Genomic DNA, 11,668 nt, shown 5'->3' with positions numbered 1-11,668 from the left:
TTCACCTCATCCCCACGCACAACTTCCAATGCTGCTTTCCTAGCTCTCCCTAGCTTGTGCCTGCTAACTTCCATGTTGAATTTCTTCCTGACTTTTCTTGAAAAGGTAGACAGTGAAATCTTATCATTATCTCTGAACTTCTCTACATATTTATTGGCAAGAAAAGGTGTTGTTAGTTCCTTCACATCCCAAACTTTTTCACATGTATGCTCTCCAACATAAGTCTTTACAAGGAAGGACTGTGTCCTGTTGTCATTGACAGCCACAAGCTTCCAAGGGCAACCCTCAGAACACATAGCCTCAAACCTTTGCTTGTTATTTCTTTTCTTCTTAATTTGCACCCTGTTCTTTACTGCATATTGTTCTACAACTTTCCTAAGTAGATCCACTAAATCAAATACCATTCCTAGCTTGAACTGAGGGTTTTCCATGTCAACAGCAGGGTTAAATGTTTTAAACCTATATATAGGTTTCTCCTTCTTTTTCTTTGCCTTGTACTCCTCATCATCGGAGTCACTTTTATGTCTTTTCTCCAAGTCATCCTCTTCTGGCAGTTGCAGATCATCCTCATGAACATCATCTGACCCAGGAACATGCCTATATTCAGCTCCTATGTTTTTGCCCTTCTCAACCATAGCATCATGCACAACATCATCTACATTCTTATCATAGTCCTTATCATCCTCCTCCTCCATTCCATAATCACTGTCGTACCAAGTAGGATCAATGTCTGAATCACAATCGTACTCTTCTTCTGAAACTTCTGAATTCTCTGACACATCTGATTTTTCTTGGCCCTCTGACCCATCTGCATCTGCTTGTTGCTCTACAGTAGATGCATTTTCTGAACTACCTGCCACTGTCTCTGATTTCATCTTCCTAATCTTCTCTGTGCTAAAAGGGCTCATTATAACTGTAGGTAGTGCAGGGGAACCTTTAATTGCAATGTCATCTTCCTCCTCTTGATTCTGTTCTCTGATATGTTTAACAAACAGAACCAGTACCTTGGAGTAAACAGATGCTCTGGCCATCTTTAAACAGTCATTTTCCAAGTTAATTTCCACCACATCTGCAAGAGTTTTACCAGGTGGGCACCATAGCATAATTTTCTCCTCATAGGGATAATTAAGTTGTGCTAGCATATAGCAGATCACATCATTACATAGTGTATTCCTGTCCAGGTTGTCAAACCATGTTATCTTCTCATCCAAATATGTCAGATTCACTCCTTTTCCCGCAAAAAACCCACCATGATGCACCTCCACACTGAATTTCACCGAATCATACCCTGCATTTGTGAGCGGAGGCAATATCAGCCCAACATGCCCACACAATATGAACTAACCCTAGGATGCAGCCCAACATACAAAAAGAGGTAAAAGAGGTACCAACCATGTCAAGTACCTAGTACTGCACATCTCAGACCTATAACTATTTAGATGCACCACCAGTATTTCATCTATTGCGTGAAGGAGGAAACCCTAACTAAAATTGGGGGACGGGATAGGGGGAGGGGGAAACTCACCGTAAGTCGGACCCCCATGCCATTCAGTGCGAAGAACCGGCAACTCCACCGTCGGATGGAACACCGTCTGGACCGGCACCCTGTCCGCCGACGATCTCCATGACGGCGCGGCGCCGCCTGTCTCCTCTCCCATCGGCAACGAACAGAGGCAGCGAGAGAAAACAGAGGAGTGTTTCAATGCGGCATTGCTTGAGACTTCAGGGGGCTATCTGCAAAAAAAGCGGCCGTCACGTGCGACGCGCGTGACCTGAAATCAGAGAAAACCGGGCGTCGGCGCGGTTCAGCTGGCGCGTGTGACTTGATTGCACCCGCAATGCAAGTTCTTGACGGGTTCTTCCGGTTTGCAAGTTGTGTGACTAAAGTGCACCCGCGGTGCAAGTTCATAGACCGCCAGTGCTATTTACTCAACAGAATCTAAATGCAACTTAATTTTGCAGCTTAAAACCTCATTAAGTTCACTTACATGTATGTGGTGAACTTGCCATATAAATCTCTAATACTTACATGTATGTGGTGAAAGTCAGACCTCGTAAGAACCAAGCACAAAACTGGTAAGCAGATACAGAGGTTGCTGCATATTTTTCCATAAATGATGCTCACACCAACTTACTTATATGACATAGACATCTGAACAAAGAGGCTCCGGTGGTGACTGGTGACGCACTTAATAACACGTACTAACATTTAGTATCGACTAAGCTAGCTCTGAAGATGGCATTAAACTAAACACCAAACATGGTTGCTATGGTTAAACATGAAAGAAAAATAAAAAGGTGAGGGGATCAGGTTCTTGTTCTCACCATTGACGGTAGCACTTGATGCACATATCATGGCTGAAGTTGGGCGGCACAACCGGCACAACCCCTGCTGTTTTTTAACTCCACGCAGACCTCCCACTCCTCGTCTATGTCAGCATCAATCTCAGAGACCGACCTCTTGCTCGCTACTAACTCTGAGCAGACTGCCCTCTGCTCGTAGCACCCCTTGTTGCAGTCGAACGAGGGGAGAAAATGTAACATCTATAGACAGACAATGGGCGTCAGTATCATAGGTCCAAACTGTAACATAAAGCTGCACAATTCCCACAAGAACACAAGTGTAGTGACCACAATATGCCACGAAGTCTTGAATCAAACCACACAAATGCAAAGACTGAGCCTTGTAGCCGAGGATCCGAGGAGGTCGAGTGCACTGCTGAGGCTGCAGACGGTTCACTGAGCGGAGGAAGAGGAAGAAGTGTGCTTCGGGCTGTAGGAAATCAATATCTGCAGATACGCCCATCATAGTCCGGAGACACGATGTTAAGAACGCCGGCATGCTGGATGTCGGCCTCGAGCACCTTGAGCAATTCCCTAAACGACCTTCGAGCGGCGCAGGCCGCAGGGCACCATCGCCATCTCTTCCGCTCTCTTCCTCCGCAGCCAGAGCCACGACGCACTGCACTCACGGATGCCATCTGAGCTGATTCCCCCTGGGGGTGGCGGCTGACATCGGCGGCGCAGGGAGGTGGGTCGTCCGCATCGGGGGAAGAAGGATTGGGTCGGTTAGCTCTTTCTCTTTTTGATCTTTTTTATGTTTTTTTTCAGATCATTAGCGAAACGTTTTTTCCACCTAAGGATGACAGTGGTGGGTAAATATTTGCAACTTTATTAATGAAAAGTGACGGTGAATCGGACGGAAGCAATGCGTGTAGGTAAAGAGGTAAAGAAAAGACTAGCAAACAAAAAGGCCCGTGCGTTGCACCGGGTGTACAAAAAATAAATATATGCTTAGAAGTTGGAAAAAATTACCACTAAAACAACATTGCAATCAGTCAAACAGCCATATCATAACAAACATTTCAAACGATTTTGGTTTAAAATAATTTTCAAACAATAAATGCTTTTTCAGTCTGTAAATCCTGTACCATTCTCAGAAAACAAACTAATAAGTAAACATGGATATGCTCTTACTTTATTTTCCACATGCCAATTTGAAACAATTTTTGTTATCAAAATCGAAGTACAGTATCAAAAGTATTGGGATAAGATTTCCAATCAAAATTGATGAATGATTTTGGTTTAAATAGTTAACAAACAATGCAATTAGATCTCATTGTTGCATGCCTAAGGCTCAAACCCAAGAACTGCCATGCATCCATAGTGAAGAATAACCATTCAAACCATCGGCAAATTCATTCAAAAAGATTGGCTGCTTGTACTTCATTTAGAATTCGCAACCAAGAGTCAAGTCATGGGCGTAGGTAAGTTTCATAGCTTCAAAGATATTTCACTTAGCTAGAAAAATAGTAGGAAACTAAAAAAAATGAAATTAAATCAATGGTCATGGCTGGCTGTCAAGTAGTGTCAGTGTTGGGAGACAGTGATACAACTAACCAACGAGAAACGAACTTGCTACTTAAATTGCTTCCTGGTTAAAAGAATAGATCCCTTAATTCTCAGATATAAAGATGGACATCAACATACACATCATGAGCCAATCTTAACCTCCCTAAGATGTACATATAACACTATTTTCAATTGAATCACATATCACATGCATACTTAGTTACTGTCCCATTCTAATTCTTTGATGTAGATTCTCAAGAGTGGAAGTATTTCTCCTTTCTCTTGCTCTATGCGTCTCTTCAGCTCTCTTAAAATTTGCATTGGCCCACTTGTTCCGAAGATAGTTTTTCCCAGCAAATCCCTGCATATACAGATGTTCTTCACACCTAATGGTGGAAGGTTTATTTGCATGTTTACCAAGTGTGAGGAATCAGTCAAACCCGGTGACCTGAGTTGGGGTGCAGAAAATATCAACCAATGTATCATGAATTAGCATCTTCTCAACTGGAATGTCATCCACTAATTGCTTTTCATGTACTGTACTCGTAGTTATTATATATGGTAAAGGTGCCCGTACGTTGCAACGGGCATATTCGAGTGATTCAACATCATGGTATCTAACATATGGATATTCATGCACCTATATGGCCTTCTCGACTTTCTTTTGGCGTTATAGCATTAATTTTTTTGCTATTTCAAACCTCCCCCCTCCCCCTCCAGTAAACCTATCTTCTATTTGCACCATCGCTAGTCTTTTGTTCTGCAATTAACATTGTAGAGCAGAATACAAAATTAATTTAGGTGAACAGATGGAACACATTCAATATTATTCGAATGTGATGTGTTATTTGCTCATCCACTCCTATAGGCTTCTTCCAGAATATATGTGCAGATATTATATCAGTGTGCTCTATATAAGTGCAACTGTCAGTAATTGACCATCGACATGAGCTTTGACTCCATGGTCACTACGTAATACAGGAAAAAGAAAAGGCCAATATTGCATTATTGCTTGACTGTTACTGAAATTTGACAGGAAATCAAGTAGCGCTACCTCATCTTCTTTTGGACTCTTAGAGCATATATACAACAGAAACAGGACAAAAACTAACCAAGAATATATACATATCCATGTGCACCACTTTCAGAATATATGACATATTGACTCTGAGATATCTAACTTTTTTTGTTTCCATGCATTCAAGAAGCGCTCTATTACTTTCAGGATCTTATTCCAAGTTTAACTTGTTTACAAAGATTAAAAATTATGATGTAGCATGATTTTTCTGTGACATCCAAAAAAATTATGGTTATACATATCAAACAGGCAACACAAGTAATTCTTGGTCCAATTCTAAAATGGACAGGTTTGGATCTGCTAAAGAACACTTTGTTTCTCCTGTTCCATAACCTAATGACCACACTTAAGCATAGATAGGTTTGTATATATGACAAAAGAACAGCAGGCTCGAAGTAATAAATCACAGGCAGGGAGGAAGCAATGTAGATGATGGGGGCTTAGCTTACTTGTCAGCGTAGTGGAGGAGGTAGAGGTAGGTGATGGAGCTTCTGCACCTCGGGTGACTGCACCTCCATGTTCATACAACCTAAGGCGCACGCAAATAAGTCTGAATATACACGGCGTGAGACGACGGGAGGATTCCACTATGACCACATGAATGTTGTCGGAGTCTACAAGCGCTGGCCATGATGGCAGGTCGTCCTATAGGTGCTCGTCCATACCCTCCCTTCTCTAGGCTCTCTCAGGCCGTGGCGGCGGAGATCCGTCAGGGACGAACGGCCACGTCTCCAATCACTGAACCCAACGATGCCCAAGCCCGACCGCCGTTGCGTTCGTGCTCCCGAGACGTCCTAAGCAGCCCTTGGATTCTCCTGGAAATCAATCAACACCTGCAGACAACAAACACCTCAATGTCATCGCACCGTTCGCCAAACCAACCTCTGGCTCAAGAAAGAGGAGTAAACAGACATCTGATGATGAACTTACCTGCCGCATAATAGGGTCCGTTAGGATGTTTTGGATTTCAGGGTCCTGCATAGCTTTGCCCTGTCTCTCTTTCAGTTCCTCTGGGGTAAAGTTTGCCTCTGTTCGCCTTGTTGATCTGCTGAACACATCTGAGAATGGACAGCAACGGTTAGGAGCTGCTTGGTGGAATCTAAGATGAGAAACCAGTGACTGATTGACAATCTCTTTCAGTGCTATTTACCTCTTGACACCATCAAGCAGCTCCTGGTTACTCGGATCATGCTTTAGGCCTTCCTGATAAGTTTCCATTGCTTTGTCATACTCTTTCATGAAAAACCGGATTGTGCATTTCCCTTGGAGAATGTAGGATCTAGCTCGATGCACTTCTCGGCATCCCTTCAGGCATGGCACCCAGCTTGGTGTAACAGGCAGCCCTGTTGCTGTATACCTGAAATATACAATCCACGCAAACAACAACTTAGCAGTTATACCAAACCCACTACAGGACAAATCTATACTGCAGAAGCACCTGATGCACCAGTCGTCATCGACAGGCTAATTCAAAAGGCGTATATATACACAGTTTGGTATGTTCTCCGCATTATTGGTTAATCTTATGCGGGTTCCCGTCAGATGTAAAAAAAATTCTTCCCAATATAACTGTGAAATGGTTTCAAATAATTGTTTTGCTCAAGCAATTGAGTAACATAAAACATCAAGGAATTACCTTCGGATCCTTCAGGTTTCTCCTGAGCGCTTCAGTGTAATGCTTCACTGCTTCTGGGTATTTTTGCTGCTTAGGGAACTCATTACCTGCAGGGCAGTAGCAAGAACAGAGAACCTCATCATTAACTTCCCTAGACTATTAGGGGCAGAAAAGCAGTGTTAACAGTATAATTCACGCAGCTTACCTTTCTCTCGCTCCTCATCAGCTTTTTATGGATCATAATACTCTTGTTGCTCGAGCTCCTTGTTTGCTCGTTCAGCATCATTTAGTATTTTCAGGGTATCTGGGTTTGATGCTCAGTTAGAGCCTTCTGGAAAGTCTCAGTGGCAACATCGTAGTCTTTGGAAGACTTGGCAAGTTTGGCAAGAGCAGTTGCTTTCCTTGTCAGTGCCCTTGAGAGTTGAGACCATCTTGAAGTCAGCACAGTCAGCATGAAGTTCCCTTCCCCTCTCAAAAGCCGTATCACAATCCTTAATGCAATCATCATACTGGTATTTGGAGAAACAGAATATTAGCTCTCAAATCACCAGAGGCATAAGTAATTCGAGAGGGCTCCCGATTCCAATAATTAAGTTAAAACATGTGGCAGTGAAAAATCATAGCAACACTACTGATTTACGAAATCTACAGTTCATTCAAGCCATGTAATATCATACAGAGCAAGCCCAATCCCCCAAAAGATAAGAAGGCAGATATATAGAGATAAATTCACTGTTGTTATTAAATATTGATGAATGTGTAAGGATCGCCTCGACGGTGAAATCATTCTAAACTACCAGTAGTCTCTATCAAAAAATACCAATGTGTCTCTAAAACGCCCATGCCTGTGCTCCGAGCCACCGCTGCTGCTGACGCCTCCTGGCATCATTTTCTCTTAACTTGGTAAAATATGTTTTCAGTTGTACACATATGGTGCCAGCAGTGTGAATACTTTAAGATGAAATGATAAAAGCAAAAGTGCTGCTATATTTAATCCTACAAAAACAATTCAAGACATGTTTGTACTAAATATGTTAAATGCTAATACCAAGAGCATACCAATTCATCAAGAAGGGTGGTGAATTGTGAGCAGACAGCGCTAGAAATACAAAGCCTTTAAGATGTCCCTTCGAACATGAGATGCGGATAGTTTGTATTTACTGAATAGGCTGTGCTCCTGCCATTTATACCTAACAAATGATACAAGTTCCCCAGTTGCATCAAATTTTTTAAGTTATTCACATGGCATACAAATCTACATCTCAAACTCAAAGGTGCGGCATACAAGATTTTGTTTACTCACAGTAACACAACTTTTTTACAGAATTCATACAAACAATTGACCGAATGGCACTCTCATTGAACAGGCATTATCAAACACGATCATAAGAACAAAACAAACTCACCTCCATCTATCTCTCTGAACCAGCAAAGATATCTAAGCAGCAGCCACCGCCACTGCCTGCCCCCGTACCACCAGCAACAAAAGTAGCCCGCCTAATGAGACATCGCAACTTCAAAATGTTGGGGATGGATGGTAAACAAGCAGAAACATTATGTACCTCTGTAGTCTGCGCACCAGCTGCCTCACGAGACCGTGACACCCTCACCCTTTGCTTCCGGTTCCTGCACCACAATAGCCGTGTCCGTATCCCTGACCAACACCTCATCGGCCTTCGTCTCTGGTTGATGCGCATGATGCACCTTGGTTGTGTCCCGGACCACCACCTCCCCGCTCTTCACCTCTGGTTCCGGCACCTCAGGTGCTTCGGACACCACGACATCCTGCACCATGGCGTGCGCCTCCGCTCTCACATCCACCTTACCCGCTTATTCCAGGTTAACAACTTCAGGAGGTAAAGCATCAACCATGATCTCCTCCCCGGCCTCGTCGTACTGCCGTCATCAACGTCCTCGACGGCGCACTCGACCGGCACCTCCGACGTGCCCCCCTTCTTCTCCTCCTCGGCCCAGCATGGAGGCCTGCGTCGTCGAAGCTCCAAATAAAGGTTTTGTGGAGGAACGCGTCCTGGCTCCCAGCGGCCGCGAGGGCCTCCAGCGCAGCGTCCAGGAAGCCGACGGCGGCGTGGGATAGGGCCAGCGTCCTGCGGCGGTCGAGAGTCACCAGCCTTACCAGCGGTTGCCACCTTCTTGTTTCGGAACCACCCCCCTGGCGATCTCCTCTTTCACACAGCCGACAACTCACCGCAGCTTGTGCATATACTCAAACACCTTGTTTGCGTCCCTGGCCTTCGCGCTGAGCTCAAGGAGCAGGGCGAGCTCGGGCTCTTCCGGTGATGCAGTGGAGGCCGCCATGTGGGCCTCAACCGCGTAGGCCTTGCCAGCCTCCCCGGCGCGCCGGAACGCGGCAAGCACGAGGCTGTAAGACCGGAGGCGCGACGCGAGGCCATACTTCTGCCGCATGGAGGAGACGAGCCTTTAAGGCTTCGTAGGCGCCCTCGGCGTCTGCAGCGACGACGCAGGCGAGCGAGGTGATGGTGGCCTCGGACGGGGGCACCCTGGCCTCCAGCATGCCAGCGAACACGTGGCGCGCGGCGGCGGCCGGGTGGACGGGTAAGACGGCGCCGTCCGCAGAGGCGAGCAGGTGGAGGAGATGGTTGCTCTGATGCGCGGCGAGGCAGAGGTCGGGCGCCGCGTCCGGGCCGGATATGGCCGCGTCGAAGGTTGCCATGGCGGCCGCGGCGTCCCCGCGGCGGGTGCAGTCGGTGGGCATGCGCCCCTTCCAGCCGGTGGATAAGATGAAGAAAGGAGCGCAAAATGCAGGGGTTAGTTTGCAAAATCAAAACGTTTTTGCAGATCCACTTACGTAGGGACTGCGGGTTGAATACAAAAAACAGCAAGGGCTTTTTTAAAAACTACCGCAACGGTGATCCTCAATCCTTGCTTTATTATTAAATTAAAAAAATAAAATTAAAATAAAATAACTAGTTAAGTACCCGTGCGTTGCTATGGGACAACAAACTTACGCGTCGTTGATCTCCACTGCCGACTCAACCTTGCTGGTTGTCTCACCACCATCATTGAACGCACAATCACCCCGTGCTCTCCCTCATCATCAGCTCAAGAGAGGGTCGTCGTCTTCTGGTAGCCCTAACAACCTCTCTGCTTAGCGCACTCATCCCATAAAAGATTGGCTTATATTTTCTTCTCCATACGACATACTTATCATCACGAGTCACTAAAAAAGTCTACCACGGTTTCCTTATTAAATCTCGTTTAGCAATTAGAAATATTGGCCACCCAAGAAATACCGGCACAATGCAACAGAAATAAATTTAAGCATAGAGATGATTTTTTGAGTTGTCGGTATTTATCTAGTTATAAACAAATCTTGTAATTTTTATATAGTTATGAAATATCTTGTAACCCACGAGCATGTGTTCAACACACAAGTCAAATTTTTGTGTGTGTTATGTTGCTTCTAACTACATTGCCACAAATATGACATTATGCTTAGTCCTCGCTCGGAAGCTCTCTGGCTTCCCAAACAGGCCAACTTCTCGGCCAGCCAGCTTTGCACGCGAGCTGGGGTCGCGAAGTTGCTGGTTCGCTCAGGAAGTTTTCTTCATATCAAAATGTTAGGTGCACCACTCCCATAAATTCAAGAAACTCCAGCTTCTTCGTTTGGAGGAGATACGCTTCCACACCTCCGCGAAATTACACTACGGGAGGATTGGGCTCCGCAAAGCAGGCCCAAACCATTTGGCACCCCTCCACACGTGGAGCAGGAGAGGATCCCAACAGGCGCTTAGTTCCAAAACATCTTATGCGCTTTGTACACTTGTAGATCATCAGGTTACAGGATATAAAGAAAAAAATAACAGTACCACGCTCGCATGTAATTTTAGCATGGATTTAGGAATCACCAAACAAGCTTACATAGTGAACCATCAGAAGCTCGACATATCAGAATTAAATCAGATCCTCATCGGCTGTAGAATTTTCGCCACGTCAAAAAACCAAGCAAGGATCACACAAACAAAAAAATTAGCCAACAACATAAGAATGTTTGTTTAATGTAATTTATTTATATTCATAAACCATACCATGTTCTGATACATGTACATATATTTACCCCGCAGATACGGTATAAGACATTATTATAGAACAATTTATCATTTCTCCCATCTAGCTATGTTTCCCAATCTCCACTCCATCCCCTGGAGAAATAAGGTTGACAGTTTCCACCCTTTTTATTCGTTCATGGAATTTTCATTTGGCTTAGTCGCTCCTTTGAAAAAAAGGTTCTCTATATTAAGATAATCCTCTTAGTAAAACAATGTGGTGCCCTTTGGAAACCAATCATCAATAATCATGAGACACTTAGGAAATTTACACTGAAACTTGAACTTTTGTCTACTAATCAGACGATCCATGCTAACTACAGACATGTACTCCACATAATAGTATTCATTGTGAATCCTTGTCTATGCCCAAAAGAAGAACAATATAAGAGGCTCTGCAATACTGGAATAAATTTTGAAGATCGCTTAGGGTGAAAGTAAGCAGAGGCCATAGAATAAGATGATAACGTCGATTAGGAACCCTACGACCAGACAAGATTGGTTAATAATTTACATAATTACTACCACAGATTGCTAGCTAATAACCAAACAACCTATAATAATTGTAATAACCACACTTTGCATATATATATGTACGCTGATAGAATATGTGATATTTGAAAAGGCAAAAAGTAGAACATGAAAGGGGCTATTGCTTCAATTCTTACATTAGGACTGCAGAAATAAATATATCCGTGCAATTGTTAGTACGTACAAATATTAACCAAAAAATGCACGATTCAGTTAACAAACAACAATGCCATGAGTTTTGCTACTTGTCTCTGCCGTAAAATGGTGGAATGGCACTAAAAAGGATCTAACTCACCTGTTGATTGGTTTCCCCCAGCCCCCAACAATAAGAGAGCAATGCACACTTGCTAATTGATCTTTACAAAAATAAATGCTGCAGAGCTTCAACACTTACTTGCAAGAAGATATAGAATCCCACAACCAATATTTTTTTGGGTGTAAGCTCCAGCTAGAGGAGGCATACAGAACCACAACTAAATAGGATCAATGCACCGTTGCCAACACTGG

General features: G+C 44.0%; 1 pseudogene; it reads right to left on the bottom strand.

Annotated features, from left to right (window-relative positions):
• Positions 1 to 5,724: 5,724 nt before the first annotated feature.
• Positions 5,725 to 8,748, bottom strand: LOC125528274 (annotated as a pseudogene).
• Between the last annotated feature and the right edge of the window lie 2,920 nt (positions 8,749 to 11,668).

This window comes from Triticum urartu, unplaced genomic scaffold (genome assembly GCF_003073215.2).
Source record: "Triticum urartu cultivar G1812 unplaced genomic scaffold, Tu2.1 TuUngrouped_contig_476, whole genome shotgun sequence".
NCBI classification, from domain to species: Eukaryota; Viridiplantae; Streptophyta; class Magnoliopsida; order Poales; family Poaceae; genus Triticum; species Triticum urartu.
The sequence above is the reverse complement of the archived record's forward strand: the minus strand, read 5'-3'. Positions and strand labels throughout refer to the sequence as shown.